This window comes from Trachymyrmex cornetzi, unplaced genomic scaffold, assembly GCF_001594075.2.
Source record: "Trachymyrmex cornetzi isolate Tcor2-1 unplaced genomic scaffold, Tcor1.1 scaffold748, whole genome shotgun sequence".
Classification (NCBI taxonomy): Eukaryota; Metazoa; Arthropoda; class Insecta; order Hymenoptera; family Formicidae; genus Trachymyrmex; species Trachymyrmex cornetzi.
This window is the reverse complement of record NW_017300079.1, coordinates 367,773-375,928: the sequence shown is the minus strand read 5'-3', so window position 1 is coordinate 375,928 and position 8,156 is coordinate 367,773. Positions and strand designations below refer to the sequence as shown.

At 32.1% G+C, this 8,156-nt stretch overlaps 1 non-coding gene across 1 annotated transcript; it reads left to right on the top strand.

Annotated features, from left to right (window-relative positions):
- The first annotated feature begins 5,522 nt into the window (after positions 1 to 5,522).
- Positions 5,523 to 5,596, top strand: TRNAI-AAU (transfer RNA isoleucine (anticodon AAU)). The gene has a single exon. It is a non-coding gene; the product is annotated as a tRNA-Ile (tRNA).
- Positions 5,597 to 8,156: the final 2,560 nt, after the last annotated feature.

The window sequence follows — 8,156 nt, the reverse complement described above, 5'->3', positions numbered from 1 at the left end:
TAGCCAATAGAGATAGGCTAGAGCGGGCTAAAGATCTTCTAGGGGTGCGTTCCAAAACTCATATTTGGAATGCACCCTAAGTAGAGATCGGTCAATGCCGACTACTCCGTGATTGGCTCTGTGATTTATGACAGCGAATTAAGGTGCCTTTTTATGCTGACGCATGAAAAGGCATCTTAAGCCTTGTGTCCACGATGCTAGAAATTGGTCCGAGACCTCGGATGAAGAAAGAATTGACCAATCGCAATGGTCATGTGATTAAATTGTTCAAATGTGATTTGTTAATTTTTTCTCTGTCCGCGATCTCGGACCGATTTCTAGCATCGTGTGGACACAAAGCTTTATAAAGAGTGAGTATAAAGAGAGTGGCGCCAATGCATGTGCCTGATTGGCTAATGGCTTGGCCATTTATACTGTTAGTTAGACGAAGACAAATTAAAAAAAAGAAGAGGTTAAGACGAGGAAAATGTCATAAATGGCTGCGTTCAGCAGACTCAACAGTTAAGTGAGCGCTCGCTACTATTGATGTATTCTTCTAGATCTAAAATCTGATTAGACGATCTAAAAGAATAAACCAATAACAGCGAGCTCAACTGTTGAGTTCGCTGAACGTAGCCAATATGTGCAGGTAATGGCGACTTCCGTCTAATTGTGGCGCCACTCTCTTTATACTCACTCTATCCCAAGTAGCACAGGAGTGTTTGCAAAACGCTAAAAAAGCGCTAAAAAAGATTATATGCACGTTTTTAACGCTTTGTTAACACTTTGTAAGCGCTGTGTGCTACTTGGGCGATTAAAGTGTCCAGTGTATCGGTAAATATAAATAATTGTTGAGTTTAGCTTCCTCACTGCGCACTTGTGATGTTGATAAAATTAGGCTCATTCGAAGCATTTTTGCACGAAATTAACGAATCTGACAAAAGAAAATATTGTTCTACCCTATGGACCGAGGTATTAATCGTTAAAATTGACGACTCTTCAGGTTAGGAATCTGTTACGTCGATGACATAGAGGGACATGAGAACACGTAAGTGAAACTGAAATAAGTATTTTCTACTTCAATTACATAAATTCTCTGCTTCAAGAGTACAAATTATTTTCTATATAATTTTTGTTTCTACAGCAGAAAATTTGTTTTGGTTAGATATTTGTTTGCTTTAAAAACATAAATTCTCTGCTTTAAAAACAAATTTTCTCCTGTCAAAACAAAAGTTATATAGAAAATAATTTGTGTTTTTATAAAACGAATCCAACGTACATTGTCTGCCAAGGGTATTTCGTACTACTTTCCTCTACTAACATTTTCATACATTTGCATACTTCTAAAAGTATTCTTTCTTATGGGCCTTCTACAATAAGCCGCAAGTCAGAAAGTTAGAAGTCTTAACCAGTCTTAATCAAGTCGTTCAAGTTGGCTATTGGCCAACTTCACCGGTTATGATTTAAGATCGCTTAGAACTTCTGACTTGCGGCTTATTGTAGAAGGGCTATACGATCTTAAATATAAGAAACGACTATGAATACCGCCCTATGAAGACGCTATGAAGAACGCAAAACACTATCAGAATATTCTCGATGTGCTCAACTGCTCACCAATGCTCACGCGCCACACGGTAATGCGCGCGCAAGCACACTTTTTACTAAAATACCATTGATATCACACTACTGACAGTAAAATTCCGCGCCAGGTTGTAAATTTACAGTATAAGAAAGATATTTAAACACATGTATGTAATATTATAGGTATATTTAGCGATATTAGAAGTAAATTTACAAATTATCTGTAAATATACTATATTCAATTAATTTTTCATAATATTTCAATATTTTCCATTGAAATAAAAGAAATAATATAAATTTTAATTAAAAAACTACAAAAAGTCAATAAATTTACCAAAAAATAAGTACATTTCCTTTGTAAATTCGCATCGATTTTTATCAGTGTAAGCACAAGTTAACGAAGTAATGAAAAACCGGGTCAAAATGACATAAGTTGCATCGATGCTTGTTTTCCTGCTGGATTGCTAGCTGGATTAGAATCTTGCCACCGTATTGGCTATGATGCTGATACCGACAGCATCACAGCCAATACGGTGGCAAGATTCTAATCCAGCTAGCAATCCAGCGGGAAAACAAGCATCGTGTGCTGCTGGCTTTATTCAAATGATATAAAATTATTTAGTTTAAATGAGATAACGAAGAAGTGTAACTTCCTTATACATATACATGATGAAAATGTTGAGATTTGGACAAATATTACATAAAACAATTTCGAATCATTACTTAATAATTGCTCGATTATTAAGTAATGATTCGAGATTGTTTTATGGATTTGTTAATGGCAGTTACATTGTGTTACTGAATGTATATAAATTATGTTGGACTGATATACACTGTAAAACAAAGAATGAGTACCTGTAATATTTTGCTAAAATAAAAATTAATCGTACGTCTTATTAAAAAATTCACGTGACTCGCACCACATCAATTTTTTGACGCTACTTTAGGCTTGTTCTTTTTCTATACCCTGACTGAACTTCTTGCATTGTTCATGTTTTGTCTTTTTCTCTCCAATGTGAGAAAAAAAAAGAAGGAAGATAAAACGTGCTAAAAGTTTAATCTTAGGATATGGAAAAAGAAAAGGATCTCTATTCTTGAAAAGAAACGTATACGAAAATTTAGGGAAATACTACAGTATACGTATACTATAGTATTTTCCTAGAATTTCATAAACGTTTCTTTTCAAGAATAGGGATCCAGGTCTTTTATCGGCAGTGATGTCGATAATATGATACGTAGTTCGCCGTATCATTCTATAAAATTGTTGTTGATGTCGCTAGTGTACGAAAGCTTCCAAGGGTCACACGAAAAAAGCCAGATTAGCCCCTTCTCTCTGGTTTGACCAGAGAAAAACCCGAGAGAGGACATGAGGGCCTTTTTCCTGTAATCACAAAATGTCCCTGCACACACTACGGTCCTCTGAAGAAGTGGATGTAAACTACACAACAATATCCATTTTTTGTGATGCTCCTGATAGAAATAAATTGCTGAAATCATTGAAATCTTAATTTGATAGATTTTAGTTATTTCAGCGATTTATTTCCATCAGGAGCAGCGCAAAAAAATTATTGTATGATTTATATATCCACTTCTTCAGAGAGCAGTAGTGCGCGTGGACATTTTACGATTACAGCGAAAAAGGCCCTTATGTCCTCTCAGGTTTTTCTTTGCTTTTAAGTTTCCCTTAGCACGGTTTCGATACAATACGAATCAATCGTGTTATAGGAAGGTTGATATTCGTATTTTTCGCAAAATAAGCTCTTTACAAGTTTTAAAATATATGTGTAATTAAATTTGGGGGAATTATTAAATATTTCAGACGGATTATGTTGACAGTCCAATAGTAACGCAATCATATTTCTGAGATAAATTTATTTAAAAGGATACGTTTATGTATTAATTTAATATTTTGACCGTTAAATGGCGCTTCTCGTATTTGGGTTATTATTTTAATAGTGTTTACATAAAATAGAAAATACAATTATATTTTCGGTTATGAGCTGGCGCGGCAAGCCGTAGAAAATTAATAATTGGCCACATACTTACAGCCTGCAGATCGCGGTGGCCCATTACTAATTTAGGAGATATTAAGTAATCAAATTATGTTCTTCACAATAAGTTTTGTTTAAATAATGATCTAGTAACTAGTTCAATCTGCAATTCATTATAATGTCTCCATTGTCCATTGTGCTGCGTCTATGTGTGCATCCTGCTTGTTTCGTCAGTATATTAAATATGTATTTAGTATGCTCGAGATGAGCCAACTGACGTCGACTCTGATGTCTTAATCCATTAACAATTAGTCGTGTCAGCGCGTTTCCATCGGCCTCTTTTAACTGATTTGAAAATTTATTTGTGACTGCAGCTGTAACTTTCATGTTTTATACTTTGTCGGTGGTAAAAACACTTGTAATATCATTTTTCAAGGAGTTTCGGGGAAAAATAAAAACATGAAACAGGCAATGGAATGGATTCCGATCAGAATTATTTCGTTTTCTATACAAACCACAATAGAAATCTAGGGAATAATTGAATAATTCTGATCGAAATTTATTCTGAATAATTCCATAATGCGTACTTATGGGAAATGTCGGAATAAATTCCGATCGAAATTATTCAATTATTCCCTAGATTTCTATAGTATGATTTTTTTCTATAGTATGATTTCTATAGTATGATTTTTTTTAGAGAAAACGGAATAATTTCGATCGTAGTTTATTCCGACATATTCCGTAATAGGTACCTAGGATGCGCATCGACAATACTCGTATGTTTCTATATATACAAATATTTTTATTTTACACAATCTTATGTGAACTTACAGTCTAAGATATCTTGCAACAATAACAACTATACGCCCGGTAAAAATAATCTATAATATAATTAAGTAACCTATATGACAATATACAAAAAATCAAATTGCGATTACATAATATTCTAATAAATATACACACGGAAAAAAGAGATGTTTGTTAAAACAACTAGAAACTTCACTAATTCATCAAATATACAGACATAATATACGGATAGTTCGTTTTTTATGTTAAAGCAGCAAAGTTGTACATCTCTGAATAAAATTAGCGATTATATAGGTAATCATATTTATTGTAATAACACAGAACATTAATATTGAAAAGGTAATTATGACAATTAATCTAATATATAAAACAAAATTTTTTATAAAATATACTAACTAAAATGACTTTTGCTTTGTAATGAAGGAAACTTGTGTTACATTAGCAATTTTCATTGTAGCAAAGAATTGGCTAAATTAACAATGATAATTGCTTACAGATATAGTTTTTTTGTTATACTACTAAATTTTTTTAGTTATATAGATATTGAAGTTGCGCAGCAAACTATATACATAGCCTTGCTAAATCACTTAATCTATTTTTTTTTTTTCGTGTAATTTTATATATTATTACATGTAATTATATATAGGTAGTTTTTCCTAATTTGTTTCAAACGTCACTTTTTATAAAGAAAACAGTGTGAAAATTATTCTTCTAATTATTCCTTAATTCTTCTTATTATTTCCCGTATGAAAACAGAAATTATATAAAAGGAAACATATTTGGACATATTTTATGTATAGGTATGCATAATTTTGTGTGTGTGTTTGTATTCATACGTAGATCTTTTTTACCGGGTGATACTATCAAAACGTTCGCATATTCACTATACACATCTCTCTAATTCCTTCGCATTCTGTGCCCACCGATTGTATCCTATTCGAATTGAAACTCAATTATTATACACGTATTGTCTAAAAATAGGCGTAAACAAAGAACTAGAAAAAAATACTAGGAACGATTATTTTAACCTTTTTATTTGCGGTTGTTGAATAAATAACGCAAACATGATTGTTCACTTAATTCGTGATTACCTCTTTTATTCTTACGCAAATATTTCAGAGATCATAAATTCGAAAGGAATTGCTGTGTAACTGTTGAACGTCTGGCCCATTAGCTCAGTTGGTTAGAGCGTCGTGCTAATAACGCGAAGGTCGCGGGTTCGATCCCCTCATGGGCCAAACTTATTTTTTTATTCCGATCTCTGTCACGATTTTTATGTGTAATTTTAACAATTAATCTCGGTAATATTAAAAAGTGAGAATATATATAATAAGCCGTTCCTGACAGAAAAAATATTAACGACGCTCTTCGATTCAATGATGTTGAGGAACGTGAAAGTGCAAACTAATTATCTAGTACTATTCTTCGACAGAATTGAATGTTCGATTCGTTTATCTATTTATAAACTTTGCTCTCATTAATCATCGATAAAATTTTCTTCTATACAGATAAATTGACGGTCATTGTGACGTTTCGAAATTTATGGGTCTTATTCTGTAATCCTTAAATGACATTATTATTAAACGACTTTTATTACATCTTTTTCTTTTTATAAATGATAATTGTCATTCATTAACAATAAAATAGTCATAAAATAGTCATAAAATTATCGTAAACTCAGTACTATGCACTCTAACAGTTATTGAGTTTACGACAAAGTGTATAGGTGTCGTCATAAGAGGTTATTGTTCTAATGGAAAAAATTCTCTCATAATATCCCGCAATATTTTTAAATATTTACCATATTTATTTTAAATTTATGAAAACTTCTGAAAAAGTATCGTGAACTTTTTCAGATTTTATTAAATTTATGAAAACTTCTGAAAAAGTATCGTGAACTTTTTCAGATTTTATAAGTAATTCCACAAATTAAAATATAAAATAAAAAATTTTAGAATATATTTTAGAATTTATATATATACAAAATACAGAAATATGTAGACTTTTTTAACATTTCTGAAAAGTATTCCAATTTGTATAAAAATATGAGAAATTTTTTAAAAAGTTATAAAATCATACAGAAATTCTGAAATTTATATAGAAATTTTGAAAAATTCTATTGCAGAATTCTATTGCAGAGTTGTAAAAAAATTTTCGTCAGATAAAATAAGAAAATTATATAGGATATTTTTTAAAGTCCACTCACGAATCATGTAGCACTATACCTGACCAAAAACTGAGTTGAAAAGTTCTCTACAATCTTGCAATTTTCGCAATGGTTGACGAAATATTAATTTCTAAAAATTGCCGAATAAGCGTATCCGGCCGCCCAACCATTAACTACATATTATGAAGATTTTTCGACTTAGTTTTTGATCAGGAATAGCATTGTATGATTCGACAATCGCTTATTCGGCTATCTTTAGAAATTAATATTTCGTCAACCATTACGAAACTCGCAAAATGGTACACAACTTTTCGACTAAGTTTTTCATCAGGAATAGCCTTATATATAATTCGTGGGCGAACCTTTTATATGTATATATGTAGGATATCTCGAAATTTGAGGGTAATATTATTGCAGCTTGAAATTTCGTGAAAAATTAAGTATAATAAAAGATATAAGCCATTTTTTTCTTAATGAAGTAATTTTTTAAGTATAAACGTTTAAAGTTTGACTTGATAAGCGTTGGTTAAAAAATCGTTATATATTATGCGTGCATACAATGGTATTATATACTATAAATAAAACATTACCGCTATACGCATACTATCACATGAACAGGACTTTTTAATCAACGTTTATGATTTAGAAATTGAGGGGATGGGCGGAATAAAGGCACAATTCCACTTAGGCCCTTTTTCCGGCAATTAGCTTTTTCATGTCGAAATTTACTTACATACGGGATACGGTCCGATATGTAAGATCGTTGCAATACGTGCTTATTCTCATCACGTTTATCGGTCTGTCGAGCTTGTCTCGTAAAACTTAGCGTCTAGCAAGCCGATAAACCGATGTATTAACCACGATTAATGCACGAGGGAATACCGTCCCAGAAAGTGGATTGCGTCGCGTCTATCAGCCGCGTGATTAACGCACTTGGTGTGACACAAACATTGGTCAAACTTTAAACGTTTATACTTAAAAAAGGACTTTATGGAAAAAATGGCGTACAATTTTATTACTTAATTTTTCACGAAGTTTTACGCCGCAATAATATTACCCTCGAATTTTGAGACACCCTGTATATACAGTTGTTCGTTTTTTGCAAAGTAAAGTTTAAAAAGAAAGCAGCCAGAAAGGAGCAATACTGGTGTAAATGTAAAAAAATTTTTTTATTAATTAATTTACTGTACTAATACAAAGAATAACGTTTTCGACTTTTACTTGGTCTTCATCAATTCTTACACGTAACAAAATGAAGCCTTTAACCCGAAATAAAAAATATTCTACATTGCACATTATAAAGCCAGTGTCTAATAAAAAAATAAGAAATAGGTATATATATACATGTACATATCGGCTCCTCCTTGATGTGTATCTTGGCTCTCCTCTTGGATAAGACAAGTTTTGCGACAATAATTTAATATATGTATATTGTTAAGGATTACGAAATAGGGCCCTAAAACTTTCTGATTAACATCTGAGTTAAAGACTTGCATTCGTTTGTAACTGATTAATATCTAAATAGTCGTCGCATCTCGATTTGTTCACTATGCATCGTTATATATACCCGCGCATGCCATACGCACGGACATGCAGACAAGCATGGTCGCGCACGCATACATATACATACA